Source organism: Corvus hawaiiensis, chromosome 1 (assembly GCF_020740725.1).
Source record: "Corvus hawaiiensis isolate bCorHaw1 chromosome 1, bCorHaw1.pri.cur, whole genome shotgun sequence".
NCBI lineage: Eukaryota > Metazoa > Chordata > Aves > Passeriformes > Corvidae > Corvus > Corvus hawaiiensis.
The window spans coordinates 20,251,269-20,268,331 of record NC_063213.1 but is presented as its reverse complement, the minus strand read 5'-3'; positions in this window follow the sequence as shown (position 1 = coordinate 20,268,331).

The following is a 17,063-nucleotide window of genomic DNA, read 5'->3' as shown; positions in this document are numbered from 1 at the left end:
CATATAACTCAGAAAATTATGTTTATGTTGGTGAAGAAAGTATCCTGTTATTCAGCATTAAGCAAGTCTAGGTAAAAAAATTGTTAATAGCTGCTTTCCTATTGTTTGAGCTGATAAAAATCAGGCAGACAGAAGTGATTGTGAGAACAACTAGGTTTCTTTGGCTTCTTCTTGTACAAAGAAACTGAATTTTATTCAAATAAAATTAATCTCAACAGTACTGCAAGTTTCATCATCTACTGTGATCAAAATCTGTCAAAGGTAGTGTAACATACCATTACCAAGGTTTGGCTGAGTCACTTTCTTGCATTCTTACCAAACAGAGATGTTCTACAAAAGCTGTGTTTTCAGTAGAAAAGGGTTGGTACTAGACAGTTCTATTTATGAGATGTAAAGGTATAGAAGGGTTTCAAGAATCAGATTGTTGAGCTTCCAAGATGAGAAATTGAAAACTTTTCCAGGAAAGGCTGCAGACGTAAATACGGTTTAGTTAAACTGAATGTGTACATCTACCTTTGAATTAGGCTCTTTGTAAGCATGTTCGTCACTGAAAGATTCTTTAGAAGAGCAACCCAAAAAGTAGTAGTCACCTCAAAGCCACATCCAAAAAAGCTCCCTGCAACACTGTGAAGAATTTTGCCCCAGGGACCGCTTGTAGAAGTTCAGCACCAATGCTGTTTCCTGGATTTGAATCAAGTACAAAGAGAATACTCTTTGTATCTACCTCAAATGCCTATTTTTGCAACACTGTATTTTCAGCTACATTTAAGAAATTCTGTTTATAAATATCAATTACAATCTTTTTTTAATTGCCATTACTACAGTTCTGATGCCTGATTCAATAAACAAGTCCATATTATACACTTGAGAAACAAAAACACTGCTCTTTTGCAGTGTCTAAAGTATAATGAGTGGGTTACCTACTATCGACAAAATGTTTATGTGAACTCCAAATGACTTGCTTTAAAATAAATCTGGCTTAGAGAGATGCAATGTTGCCCAAATCTAAGAAAAATATTATGCCAGATCAAACACTAAAACACTGAGCTAATACTTTTAATACACATAGAGCAGAATGATATTCAATTACATCTGTTGCTAAAGGACATATTCTATCAACCTCTAGTATCCCTCTGAACAGGACGTGGAATGAGAAGAATACTTATTTAGAATTACTAATTGCTACAGAAATTACATGGTTGCTAAAATAGGAATAAACTACATAAAATTCCTGACTACTTCATAACTTAACAACTTTCCTTTCCTGCAGTTATCTGAACAGAAATTTATTCTCTTCAGCATCTGAAGAGCTCTTATTTTTTTGTAGTTAACGACTAATTGAAACAAAAGTAGGTTTCATAAAAGGGTAATACTAACCAGTGCAGTTTAGTAACACCAATGTCTTCCATTTGACATTATGCAAATAATGGATAATTGTCACAAAGGATGGTTTACATACAGCCAGTATTAGAAGGAAAACAATTGTGCCTTGTCCTTATATAACATGCTTAAGTTTACAAATATTTGAAATAAATGAGGGCTTTGTGGATAGGATGTTTAGCTATGAAGTACTAGTGAAATGACAGTGTAAAGTGCTTGTAGGAATCTCTTTCTATGATCAAAAATGGGATTATTTTCCTTTTTCTATCTATTCTTTTAAAAACCATTTCTAGGGTATCAATACATTCATTTCCCAACACTATTTTTAATGCTGTTTTAATCTTACCTTTCTTTGATATCCATAAGAAAAACCATAAATTACTTTCAGAATGTTATCTGAGAAGTTGATTATGGAAAATATTAAAACAACTGTATCCAGTTTGTTGGCAGATCCATAACTGTATCCATGACTAATATGTGAAATTGAAAAAAAAAAAAAAAAAAGAAGTGAATAAAGAGGTACACAAACCATAGAATGCACTTTCTGGTGTAGGACCTTTGCCCTTTTGCAACTTTCAATAGCATTCTCTACAGCACCAATGTCATGTCAGCCATCCTTCACATATCCTTCACATGCATGTAAATACACCTACAATGTTGATTTGTCTACTTAGACCACTTCAAAGATGCCAACCAAAAATAAACATTGATCAAACCTCTAAGACATGAAAATATAAACTGAAAATTACTAATAAGTAAAGGTCATCCTTCTTAAGTGAAATAATTGTCTCTATTCTAAATGAAAATACTTTTATAGTGCATATAGTGAAGAGGTTTTAGGCAATATAACTACAATGTTGAGATAGGAACCTTTTCTTTGCTAATTAGGATGTAAAGCAATATGAAGAAAAATTATTTGGAATATGATTTTAGCAGTCATAGTAACACACACGAGGACAAACACATCAATTGTAAGTCTTTGGATTACAGATTTCAAACAATAGAGGGCTCCTTCCCAGAAACTGCATTACTGAGTACACACAGACATCTCTCACTAATTTGTTGTCTCAGCCATGTAGAAGAGGCTCAGCGTATGCTTCTAGGTCATTATAGCATTAGATAATATCTCATATAAATGTTAAATGACAGTCACATAAGGACATATATGAAATACTAAAGATACTCTAGAAACTTTCTCTTGTATTTTTATTTAATTGCTTTCGACTTGTAACAATAGAAAAGTACTGGGCTGTGGAAGAACAGCACTTGCCTGAACAACAGACGATGTATCTATTATCTCACTTCCATGAAGGTCATCGACCTATGACAGTTGGAGTAGCAGAAACATTAGAAATCATGTGCAATTTAATCTTTACACAAATAAAGGAAAAGTATCACAATGCCTGAATAATGAAGAGTCTCTCAGAGAAAAAGAAAAGTCTGTCCCTGAGGATATTCTTCATTTTCTTTCCTGAACTGTTCCAATGCGTTCACACTATGAGATTCACTCACTGTGCTGACACACGTATTAATAGTATTTTGGCTGGAAGAGTGTAGATGTTCTAAAGTGATTGCTAAGTGCATCTGTGACTCAGTTCTCCTTTCATTCATTCATTACTTCTTCATGTCAATTCTGGGAGACTATTGTTCACCGAGAAACTGTCATCAGGATTGAAATTAACTGTTTTTTCTCCTACTTCAGGCAAGACTTGTTTTATGTTCCCTGCTTTCCAGAACATGCTATCTTATCTTTTACAAAGTTGGTGATGAAAATATTATACCAATTTCCTTTGAAAATAAACAAACATCAGGAAAATTTGGAGAAGTATACATAACAAAAGAGTATCGATAACCTATAAAAGCATTTTTAAGTTATCAGTCTGTATTACTCTTCTGATAATTTCAAAATCAAGCAAACAAAAACAAAGCACTTCCAATTGCAATTCCCAGTAAGCTAATAGCAAATTAAGGAACACAATACAAGTTTATTTTCTATTTTCTGAAAATTGAACCTTTGTGTCTTCAAGAAAAGAAAGGGCAAAAAATAATCAAGAGTCAGAAGAGGTCAGACATTTCATCTTGTTGTTATTAACTGAAAATAAAGGGTATAAAAATAATATTTCCAAAAAAGAAGTGCTGCTACTGAAAAGCTGCAAATTACTTGAGTCCTCTATAGGTCTGTCTTTAGCAACGTTATTAGATGAAGACTATGAAGACTATTTTTTTTTTTAATTTAATTTTAAATACCAGGCTGCAGGTCATGGAATAATGTGGGAATGACTAACTTCCTTTCAGAATTATTATTGTATTTTTCACCGGAACTTTCTTCTTCTTTATGTAACTTAACTTTACCATCATTTGCAAATAGAATTAGAATAATATGAGTTTTATTTAAATATATAGTTACCATCTACCATTCAAAAGGAGAAAAAGATTTCAAAATTCTATTTGTAACTAAAATGGTGACAGGATCTCAAAATTTGGAAATTGTTCAGGTTAATGAAATCAAAAGGTATCATGAAGGTTTTTATATTTAAATTCAACATTAAAAAAAACCAAAATGAAAAATTTCAACACAACCAAAATGAACAGTAGTATAATTTCTATTTACATCTGAGTCAGAGTATTTTAATGCAGTATTATTATTTCAGAAAAACAGCAGCGCAACAGAATTATTTAAGAAAATTACTATTTTTCAAAATATTAATAGAAAAATTACATCTCCTTCCACAGTATATTAGACTTTATATTTGAGACAGTTGTGAGTGATCTCCCACTAACATAAGCACTTTCATTGATGTTCTACTGTCTGAATGCTTGGAGAACAACCAGTTTTATTCATCTAAAGTACTTAGAGAAGGACATGGAGAATTTATTCTCTTTTATTCTCATCACTGTGGATTTAAGTTTTGATATAAAGAGGAAAAAAGAGGGAATCTGACTATTCATTAAAAATGATAACAGTGTTTAGAAAGGTTCTAGGTTTTGCCGGAAGTATGCCTTCAAGGGGCCTTTAAATGCAAGTATGTATGCACTACCTGAAATAGATACATCCTTTTATATAATTGTCTGTCTCCATAAACTTACTAGGACAGGGAATTATTATAATTTATAGGTTTGCCTAATTATAATGGTACAACTGCAGCAGGAAAGAGTTGCATTAAAAAAAAAAAAAAAATCAGAATCTTCATTTGTTCTTCCAAGATAACAAAAAATGCTTCATTTATTTCCCGGTAAAATATTGTGGATGAAATTATGGTTGCCACTGTATTAATCGGGATGGCTGAAAGACAGAGTTTAGAGAATTTATTCCCTTGGACAAAGACTCCTGCAGACATAGAGCTATGACATGCAGAGCCTATGGCTGTGTTCATATTCTGCTCAAGAAGCTGCAGGAAGCAGCAGGCATGACTTCCTTCTCCTTTGTGCCTGCCTTTGCCAACAGGAAGTAACATCACGGAAAGAACTTTGCTTAACCTGTATTCTGCAGACAGACAGTGTCACAAATCAGGCCACAAGGAGAATGCTTTAAAAAATCCTGCACCCTACAAATTTCAATCACATCTCCAGACCTGGAATTTCTGGGCGAGAGACAAAATGTTTGTATTAGCTACACAATCAATTTACTTTTCACACACATGTTGTTTGCCCTCTAAGGAAAGAGAAGTACTATTTTTTTTTTTTTTTTTTTACTTCCAACTGTATATTTGTATAGCCAAACATCCAAATCTCTTTAGCTTTCCCTGGGAAAAAAAGGTGTATGCCTCGGTTTTCCCAGCAACTCTACTGCAAGGAACACACCTTGATCATGCAAACTAAAAGAGAAGATAAAACTAACATCAGATCAAATATGCATAGCCCAAAATTTAGAGATTAAAAATTTTCATTGGATAAGAAAGTAATCTTCAAGGCATTATTTTGCATTTCCAAAGAAAACATCCCTGGTTTTGTTTCATTGCAAGAAGAAAAGAAGTATTATAATTAAGGATGGAATGCAAAGAATGTTATGACTCTGACAGCAATACAGTAAACTGCGATGTGCTTGCCATTCTTAATGGAAATATCAAGAATATAACAGTAAAGCCTGCTCTAAATCTATAACTATGCATGGTGCCTCATTGCTTTGGCTTCACGACCTTGTCTCTCCTTGACATATCTCAACACTCAAATCAATGATGATAGACATCAGAGTCTTGTGGATTCTCCTGGGATCACATATTTTATGTAATGTTTTTTATTACCTAATTACAACTTAATCTTATATATATTTTTAAAAATTAAGGATATTAGCTTTTTTATTTCTTCATTTTCATATTTTGGTCACCTGTGGTACTTGTTTTATACCTGCCTCTTTACCAGCCATACTCGTAAAAATTTTGATGCAGACTGATGAGGATATTTTTAATTTCATTTTCAACAATTTTCCCCCAAGATTTCATTTGTGTCAATTCACTCATTTATAGAAACTGAAACTGTTGTTTGCAATTTAAGTGTAGAAAGACATGTTGCTGCTGTGGGTTGCCAGTATGGTCATCCAAATGAAGGACCTAAAATATAGAAAAGGAAGAAAACAGCTTTCATTCCAACTCAACTTTGCAACCTTCCTGGGTGTTTTAGATATTTTACCATAGATTTTAAGATTTTTAACATCTACATAGGTTTGTTATTTATTTACTGCCCAATATGAAGACTCCTTTACAAAATGCTACAGAGAAATCAAGTAGACTAACTAGTATTAAGTGCAGATGCCTAGGCTAACAGGTAGGAGCAGATACAAATGAAACAGCTGAAGCCAAAGTAAGTAATTTTTTGTTAGCTTTGACTTTTTGAATTCTGGCACACCATTTCAGTCCTTTTATTTTCTCAGCACACAAATTTAGTGTTACATACCTGAGGCAAAGGATAATGTAACACGTATTTAATTGTCACCTTGTCAATTATGCATGAAACAAACAAAACAATTTAATTCAATTTGCAAGTTTATAGCAATTTAGAAAAGGTGTAAGGAATCTTTCCTATTATTGAATTCTTCTGAAGGCTTGTATTTTTTAATATTTTTCTATATATAAATACATACAAGCTAATAAATTTTAGGCCATTTTCAGAAAAAGAAAAAAATATTAAATGAACATACAGAGAGAGAGCTTGGAGGGGGAGTATGCCTATTCTTAAATGTGGATAACAGAGGTGATCACAACTTTAAGTGGCTTAGAGAATTGTCCATATTCAAACTGGCCAGCTGATAGGTTCTATCAGTTCCCAGAGGAAACTGTAAGCACCCCTTAGCAAGGACGTCCCTTCTGAGACTATGCTTGCTGTGACAGAGTCCAAAAGCCTGTCTCGGAATACATTCCTAGTTTGACACTACCCTAACCTTGCTTTTTCATGTATCAGAGCAAGGATTTAGAATGGTCCAGAAATGTGAGAATCCTGATTCTGTAACATTTATTTCACACGCTTCGCTTCACCATAATCAGAGAAAATGGCAGATGCCAAATTGAATAGCCTGGATTCAAGATGTTCCTAGTATACAGAAAACCTATTCTATGTCCCCAAAACGCATGGGAAGCCCACAGAAAATTTATACAATACTTGGCACAAAATGGATAATTTTACTTCCTGATCCTGCAAATTGTGCCTAACTTAATGCTTATGAATATTCCCATTTGAGTCAATTGGATTATTTACATTCATTAAATTAAGCACATATATATCTGTTTTTCAGATAAAGGTCTTAATTACTTTTAAGGTATTGAACCATTTTTCTTCAGACTTGACTCAATGAGAGCTATAGATCAAGTCTAGCTAGAAGTTACTAGCCTTATCTGGGTTTACTTATCCACCAAAAGTGTTTCTGACTAGGATATAAAAAGCAAATACTTTCACATTCCCTCATAATTAGAAAAAGTATTTTAAAACTGTCATTTTACACATTTGTCAAGAAATAATTGTTCAGATGAGACAGTCTTTTATAGAAAATAGGAAATGGATTACAGAAATGTATATTTCAGTAAAGACAGAAGTCATTAATTCTTTGTTTATTCCCTCATGATGCATAACTAAATAGGACCTTATTATTTATTAAGTAGTATCCTGTTTGCATCTGAGAAAGGTGCAAGGAGGATATTGAGATACATGACCAGAAAAAAATTACTGTTCTGATATGATAACCAGGGGCATGGAAACAGAAGAAATGAGAACAGTAAGAATTTAAGAAAATATTGGTCTTCCTAATGTACATATAGCAAAATAATATGAAAAAAACCCCACTTTTATATGGTCTCTATAATTTCTATGCATAAGTAAACAAAATATAAAGGCAACATTCTCCTACTCTCCGAGTTGATCTTTTAAAAAAGTTGAACATTTCCACTATTAAAATTAAGCATTTTAGCAGTATGAAAACATGAAGATAAGAAGCATTAAAACCTGCTGATCCTGAGATGACTTTGGTTAGCTCCCTTATGCATATGAAAGTTCCAAATGACTATTTTTCTGCATGTCTCTGTGCAAGTCAGGGTCCCCAAATGGGTTTAATCACTGATTCAACTCCCAACAGAGACTAAGACAAAACAGGCACTTGCTTCCTATTATATTAAAAGGGCTGGTGTGATCCACACCCTCTCTGATCTTCCTGAGAATTAAATTTTGTGCCTATTTCCTCTAAAGTGCCTTGAACATACCAGTTTCGGTTCAGATGGTTTTCAAAACTCCAGCAGCTTTTCCACCTACTTCCGTAACCTATTTCTACAACACATAAGTCACAGGTTGATTAATAAATGCCAAGTACGAAGTTTAAGGAAAAGAGAATTAAACTAGTAATGTGTTACTTTTCGAAGGCTATAGATATTTTAATAAATCCTAAAAGAAAAAGCTCTGTACCTCTATATTTTCCTCACTTGTGCTGTCAGCCCACATCAGGTTCCTGACCCCTCATGTGGTACAGTGAATAAGGGTTCTGATCATGTTCAACTCTGCCATTAGTGCAGTGGTGGGTGTAAAGTTTAGCTATGAACTTAACCCAATGAGATGTATCTTTAAAATCCTGTACACCTCCATCAGATGACTGACACATTATCCATTTTGATGCATAAATTAAAATAAAGCTGTGAAATAAAATCTAACAAATTAAAGGACTGTGAACCTCAGTGGAACCCCTAGAAAATCATCTTGCAGAATAGACCACCCTAACGATAAACTAACTATGTAGCATAGCATATAATTCAATTCCAACATTTTCTGTGTTTTATGAGCATGAATAAAAGATCTCAGAAAGTAACAGAGCTCGTAATTAATTAAATCATATCCACCTCTTTCTTAAGTGTTCCTTGTATATACAACAAAAACAACCCTCCCTGATGAATAAAATCCTTCTGACTTTGCTAGAATCAGGTTATTTCCCATTTGCTTTCTGTTACCTAAATCCAGGTCTAGACAAAATTAAGAGCTTTTTTTCCCTCTCCTTTATTTAGTGCACGTTTTAAAATCTGTTCTGAGACTGCAGGCAAAATATGGCCTTCTCTTCAAAATCAGGAAAGATAACCTCATTGTAGGTTTATTTTTCACAATGTGCTGAAATTAACAGATGGAAAAAAATGACAGCCCTTAACTTTTGGGAAAAGCCTTGTGAGAAAACACGGAGTAAGTCTTCTCAGTGTCCATCTGCATGTCAGTTTGCTTATGGATAAAGAGAAGAACAGTAACCTAATTCTTTCCAAAGCTTTTAAGTGCTAAACTAATCACTTAAAGTTTAAATAATAAAATATAATGCAATAGTCCATGAGCTGACCTATTTTGGCTCCAGGCATGCATAGATATTAGGGATTTTGTTAAGAGTTAGCTGAGATATAATGATGATACTTTATAACAAAGAAAGATTTAATCCAACTTGCCTTTCATGATCTTAGCTAGACTTTTGGGTCTTATGCAAAGAAGAACATTAATCATAAAATATAAGAAACTAATACTTTAATTCCGTTTCCACCAATCCTATGGACACATGTCCCTTGGCTTATTAAACATATTTCAATCTGCTTCAATCACATACATACACATTTTCTAAGTTGAGGTGTAACATGGTCTTACCCTTGAAACTTTAGGTCTATTTACACTTGCAAAACTGATGCCAGATCAAGTTGATTTGGTCACTTTAAGCATAATTAAGAAGCTGGTATAAATAGCAAAAAGGATGCTTATTTACCTGGCTCTACCTTGTGCTTTGAAGAGATATGTTACAGTCTCAATTACAATGGCTCATTTTCCCCAGGGCACTCAGCTTTTGACAAGAGTCTGAGAGGACAGAATTTTTCTGCAATTTCAAATGCAATAAATGCACCAAACTATCTCTTGAAACTTAGCTAAACTAAAATGGCTATCCTGCTACCCTTCACCAGTAGAAGCATCGTGTAGGGAAACAGCTGACTGGACAACAGATATTCCCAACAGTGCACATGGGTGAACCTGTTCCCGCGTTACCAAAATGCAGAGTGGAAACATTCCCAAGCCTGTTACATAATCTGAATTAAGTCTCAAGTATAATGGCACACAAAAAGTCCTGACACAAGATAAAAAGGTGGATACTTGGTATATTTAAATGGTCAGGAAATTAACCATTGTTGTGAGCTCTCAGGAGAACTTATACCTTGCAATCTTTCCAAAAGTGCAAGTCAGCAAGCACATGGAATACCCTAAAGAGTTTTCTAAGTTTGGATTGCCTACACACTAAATCACAGAGGGCAAGAATTTTGTCCTTACTTCTCTCAACAAAAAAAGCTAAATTATAGTATTTCTTCTGACTTCAGAAGTTTATGGGAAGTTCAGGGAGAATTCTGTCATTGTACATATGGGCATATTATTGAAAGGAACAAGCAGGGCAGAAAATTTCAACATCCACATTTCTCCCACAAACAGGAAAGGGTGATCTCATCTCAATGCACTGTCCAAAACTGTGTGCTCACAAGCAGATCAATAGATCCGTGGTACACTGACCTCCGCACTATGTTTTTCCTTAAAAAAAAAAAAATTCCTGTAAAAATCCTGAGCATACTTTGGATTTGGAGCACAGCTGAACTGTCCATGATATACTACCATTGACCACACTCGTGTTGTGGCAAGATTTCTTTATGCTTTTTTCTATGTTTTAAGAGCAGATTTCACCCCCAAAAAATCAGAATTTTCCATCTTTATTTTATTCTCATATAATTATTTTTAAAATAGTGTATAAATATCTAATGAAAAACTTTTGGGAAATGAAACGAATAAACCCAAACCAAACAAAAACTCAAAAAGCCCCCCCAAACCCCTCAAACAAAAACAATACCCACAAACAAAAACCAACAAAAAGAGAAACAAACCCTGGAAAACCAAATACAGCATTAAGGTTCCATGCATGGGGATCATTTGCAAACTGAAGAGTAATCTCTTATCAGCTGCTCTTACATTTTCCTCAAACACATGCGAGTATGCTATGGAACACATGGCAAATTACTAAGTCTCTTTATGATTCAAATACAGAGGTATCACAATAATAACAAAACTTCCTATCCCTGAAATAATATACTGTATAACTGACAGAGGAGGCTTAAATATGTCTGGATAAAAAAAAAAAAGTAATATACCAGGCTTAAAATACGATATTCTATACTACTTAGCAGGCAGCTAAAGAGGGTTTATAGACAAGAATGATGAATGTAATTTTCTTTTGTGGAAAAAAAAAGTTATAAGCAAAAGAACTGAATTTAATCTAATATCACTAAAGCTTGCCATAATCTTATGGAGCATTTGGACAGTACCTAGGGCCAAGGAGATGATCCTGAATTAGCATGGTATACAAATCAGCTTTTCGATTTTTATCAGATTATCTGCATTACTGGCTAATGCTGATGCATTCTGCAACATGCAATAAACACTCCTAAGCATCATATTTCCAAAGTGTAAAATATCTTCAAAACATCTTAATTGTTTTAGCAAGATAAAGTATGCTACTTTTGTATGAATAATATTATCAGAATCCCATTAAATCTCTTCTTTTATTATCTCTAATGCTACTTAAAAGAGAAGTTAATAGAGTAATTCATTCTCATACCATGACCTTGGTCACTAGTACATGATGTTTCATATTCATTATGCTGAGCTAAGTGAGGGCTCTGTTATAATATCACTTAATTTATATTCTGAATAATGCTCTGGGGACAAGTTGCTCTTGTGCATTATGGTTCTATCTAAATCAAAATATTTGAAGACAAGTGGAGAGAGCAGATAACTATTAAACAACATGTTTGCTAACATAAACCATTATTACAGACTTTAAACATGAAACCTGGGGAGTTAAAAGTTAAACAGCATAATATTTTCCATAGTAATGTCAAGCTTGTCTTCAAAAAGTATAAAAAAATGCATGATCAGTCAGTATTTTTATATGCTGATAGATTCTTCTAAAGAGAACTCTTTATCATGCTATAGTTGTGAAACAGATAAAACTTCTCCCCCTGCAGTGTATTTTTCCCCCTCCTAATTTTAAGGACTAGCAAAGAACTGATGCTTTTTTGCATTTGGGGTTCTCTTCAGAGCAAAGTCTAATACAGTTATCCACTCAATGAAAAAACATTACTTGTTTCCTAATATTAACTGCAAAAATATAGTTTCTTTGCCTTCTACGTTCAAGATTAGTATAAATTGATGAATTAAAGGTTTAAGAATAAAATAATTTTTATAATTCTAGTATGCAAAAGAGCCCAGCTTGGGAAAGAATCAGCAGGTTTCACGAAAACTTTAATACCTGCAATCTTTAACATCATGAAATGCCCAGACTACTGAACATTTACTGAAGGAAGCAGTTTTGATGGAAACATCATAATAAGACTACACATCTATTGTCACACAACAGCTTCCTGAAGTCAATCTGTCTCTCCGGTTAAGAAAATAAAAATCCCTGGTACAAGTCTGGAAGCTCAACTCGGAACATAAAAGCTAAACTGGAATACTATCTTTTTCCTTTGTATTCCATTGTCAATAGAGAGCTCACAAACCACACTACTTATAAGCACTATCTATTTTCTTCAATGGATCAGTATGCAAATGCAGTAATTGATCTGTTTGAACTAAAGCTAAGCAAAAAAATTCAATATTATTCTCAAGAAAAGAGACTCTAGCTCTATCCCCTCAAATGATTTTACATAAAATCATACTAAAAAATCTTTCTACCAACATGGGATGTAGATTAGTTTCCTGCTGAACACAGACCAAATCTGAGAAAATAAAAGTTGCAACTTCGTTAAGCCATTTTCCAAATAAGAACTGTACTTCTCACATCTCTACCAGCCTTTTTGGGGCCATAGTTGCATCCCCGTCTTTTACCCATACAAAGTAGTTTCAGAGTACTAAATTAACAATGCAGAAGTTTTAAAGTTAAGACCAATAATTGGAAATTATATCCTCCCTCCCTCATTCCCATTGTAAAAGAAAACAGCACAGAAATTTCCCCCAACTACTTAAAAACCTCTAAATTGAATTCTTGCCAAAGGTTGTGGTGGATTAAAAAGTCACAACACGTAATGTCCGCGCAGATCTGGGCCTTGATAGCCATACTCAGGAGTGCAGAGTAATTTGTGATGGTTTAAGGTGTCTCTGGCTCAAGTGTCCTACCAGTTCTTCTACACCACCCCACAGATGATGGTCCTCAGCACTGTAGCACTTCAATCAGTTCCACAGACACCTTAAGGCTCCTAATCTACCAGTGAAGGTCTGTGCCAGTATACCAGATCATGAACACGGCTGTAGCCGTCTCTTCCATCTGCCATAAATGCTCCAAAGACAGGAATATCTAGACAGACCCAAAATCTAGACTTCTAAGCCACAGTTTCATTTCCCAGAGATCATAGAAGAGTTGTCCTGATATGACATGCTCAGAGACAGTCGGCACAGTCAGCAGAACAGAGAATCCTACGTTTCTGACTATTGCTATGCACATATATCAGCCTGAGTGGTATTTCGTATCTCAATTTACCATGCCATGGTGGTTGTATGAATGACACTAGGAGCTGCACTGGAAGTATAATGAATGATTTTGGCAGCTCTGAAATAAAAGGTAACAGAATATGTAGGATCTGTATGTCTCTGACTGATACATTATGATAGATTACAATGCTGCTGACATGTCAAAAGACATGATTTAGTAGTCACCGGTTATTTCAATTTACTCTTTTTACGCTTTTAATTAGTAAATGAGTCCCTCATGGTCAAATGATTAATTACACAATAATTCACTGCAGTGCCTTCTTTTCCTGTTTGAGTGGAGCATACAGTATATAGAGAAACTGTTTGGAATATAGACTGACACTATAAATTATAGCAATGTGTTCACACTGCTTTAGTTACGGTTGTGTCAGCACTCCCATTAAGAACTCCTGTTTTCAGGCTAGTTAAAATTAGGCAGAGAAGGTCCATTCTAGTTTACACACTGGCATGCAGAAACTCAACCAGGGAATAGGTATATGTACATAAGGAGAGGGTGAAAGAAAGTGAAGGAAGCAGGCACTGTAGAGGTTTTTAAGAGGCAGGAGGGAGAGGGCAGGAAGCAAAGAAACAAAAACTAGCTACCCTTTTTTCTATGTGATCATAAGGAATAACAATACATCTTCATTTTATCTCTTCTCACAATCAGGTCCCAAAAGATCATTGCAAATTTCATCATTACACCTGATGGAGGTATGAAAGACCTTTTGTAATGCTACCCAAAGCCAGGGAGTGAGGAACAGAGTCCAGTTTTCCTTTCAAGTCCTGGACACACTGTCCTACTTAAGATGCAGCAGAAATACTAAATTTTCCTTAAGGTAGATAAAAGACTCAATTTGAGAAGCTTTCAACATGGGGTATGGATAGGTGTATATAGGGGATATATATGTATGTAGGTATATGGGTAGTCTTCCAGTGAGTAATGATGGATTTTACACTTTGGGTTATGAGTATGCCAAGCAGAAAGCAGCAAAGACACCGTATCTGGCCAGTCTGAAGTGTGAGAAGTACCTCAAGACTGGAAACTGCAGAGTTGTGGTGATGTGACTCCAGTAGTGAGTCCTCTTTTACATGAAGGTGTTTTAAATTGGTCTATAGACCCCTAGCTTAGCTCTGCTGGTCAGAGCATGGTGCTAATAACACCATGGTCATGGGTTCAATCCCTGTATGGGCCACTCATTTAAGAGTTGGATTTGATGATCCTTATGAGTCCCTTCCAGCTCAGAGTGTTCTGTGATTCTGTGATTTTATTTTTAGTTGACAAAGATCAGCAGGTCCAGTGTACACTGAAAATGTGACGGTTCCTGAAAAATCTCTCATTTGAATAAAGTCTGTTGGATGGATGCTCACAAGCCACGTGAGCACTTGGCTCATATCTGTAAGGCAAAATAATCCAGTCTATCAGAAGAGGTTCATTTTAGTGGGAAAAGTATTCTACTTTTATACCAAGAAATTCAGGAAGTTCTAAACTTAGATTCTCCACAGAGACCTAAGGTGGCAATAGCAAGAATTCAGGGTTCATAACCTTCCAGTGTCTGCATGTTTAAGGACTACCAATAGCCCTAGTATTCACTCAGCTTTGCACAAATATAAGACAGTGCTAAAGAAAATGCATGTTCACAGTCTTGCCAAATGGTAACAATTGATCAGAATTACAGAGCTGGATAGTTTAGATTAGACAAATTAGATGAATAAGATGGTCCTAGAAGTAGTACAGTACATGGCACTAACAACTGCCAGATCACACCATTCATTGGAGAAAATTATTTTTATATCAATCTTAGAATCTCATGCACATTAAATTGGTGAGACACAGGTTCCTACATCACTGTTCATATTTAAAAAAAGGACAAAGAAGAAAGAGCTTCCTAGAGTTATCAAGTATCCCGCATTACTATTTCCATGGATAACACACTCATTCAGTAATGCGTCTTTAGGAATTATGAAGATGTCATCTTTGGAAGAATAGAAAACTGAGAAACCTAGAACAGTAATTTCCTTGAAATCACATACTTCCTGTATCCTTTCCTCCAGGCCACCACCTTTTTCTGGGCAATGTACAGAAAATGCAGTCTTCCTGAACTTAAATGCTCCTAAACTTCACCTTGCTTGTATAAATTATACAAAAAGTATCCATAATATCCAACTTGTTTAAAGCCATGTTGCTGTAGATCTGCATCTCTGATGCCCTGGGATGTTCATCCTTTTGTGGTTACCTTTAGGCTTAAAAGGACAAATCCCTCATAGACCCAGCTGGTTCCTTCTTGCCATGTTCTTGCCACCAAATAAATGGACTGAATTCTCTCAGCTCTTCCTGTTCCCAGCTTCTCTGAACTTTCAGAACCTCAGATTAAAGGCGTACATTAAAAGAATGACAGAATTTGGTTTGAAAAGAGCATGGGAAGTTTGAAGCCTGGAGACAGAACAGCAAGTCAAATGGAAAATGTGGGGTGAGGATGTAGAAGGCAGGCAATAAAGTAAACTTTCAAAAAGACAGGGTGGTAAAACAATGCAACTTCAGGGGATGAAAGCTGACAAATGAACAGGAGTAGCTTTATGCAACTCTTGGGCTTTATTTAATCTACAAAGGATCTGTCGGGTAAAATTTATGGTCATAAATGTGGATTTATAGAAATTATATATGATGGAAATAAATCATGAAACAATTTAATTTGCTTTATTATTATTTTACTTTTGTGATGGTTATATATTCTAAAGAGCAATTGGAGTTTTGGCCAGCAATCTTAGCTTTATTTATAGATTGAAATAAATACACTTACTTACGTGAAGAAGTTTTATGATCCCCAAAAATAATAGGAAATGTTACCTTAGGGAAACTGTGCATGCAAGCACATATAAATGGAAATGGTACATGCTAGCCCACTCCATCAACAAGACATGCTCTAATTGTAGGAGAGGTCTTCTCTCCTGCCCAGGGACAGTTGTATCAGTCACCAAGTCAGGCACCTACCTATGTGAAATAGAGACAGGGCTGCAAAATTAGCACTCAGTCTTGAATTTTATTTTCAAAAAATAAAGACTCCTAGACCAGAGGCCTGCATCTGGAAATGGTCGAAAATTTTTAAGGGAGATGGTGAAACTTACAAAGCCTTATCAAACTACAAATCTCATTTTCAGTTTTGTTGATGACATATCAGAGAATGCGTCAACATTTTCTTGCTCAGTCACAGCAAATCCCGGGCAAATCAATGTCAGACTAACAAGCTTTGCTCAAAGTCTTCCAAGAAGATGTTCATGTAGTTACATCCTCAACAGAAGGGTTTTTTTTAATTTTGATGTCCCTTCATAACAACTCAGTAACATATCTTTGGTACAAACAGTGAGATCTTTGAGTCCCACCGAATGTTAATGTAACGCAACTACAAAACTGTATTTAACTGTGTATCTACACTGTATGAGCTCCACACAGCAGTTTATACCCTAAAATAATGCCCCTGAAATCAGGTTGCTTTGCTAGTCAACTGCCTTAGCCAACATTTTGTTAAGAAAGCAAAGTTATTATAAGCTTATTTGGTCAAATCTTTAACCTATCTGTGTTCCACATGATTAACTCTAAAAATTTGGTGAGGATATTCCAGTTCAGCAAATTCAAAATTGCTTAAGGAAGTAATAAGCACAAGAGTGACATCTTAGAAGTTAACTTCAATGCT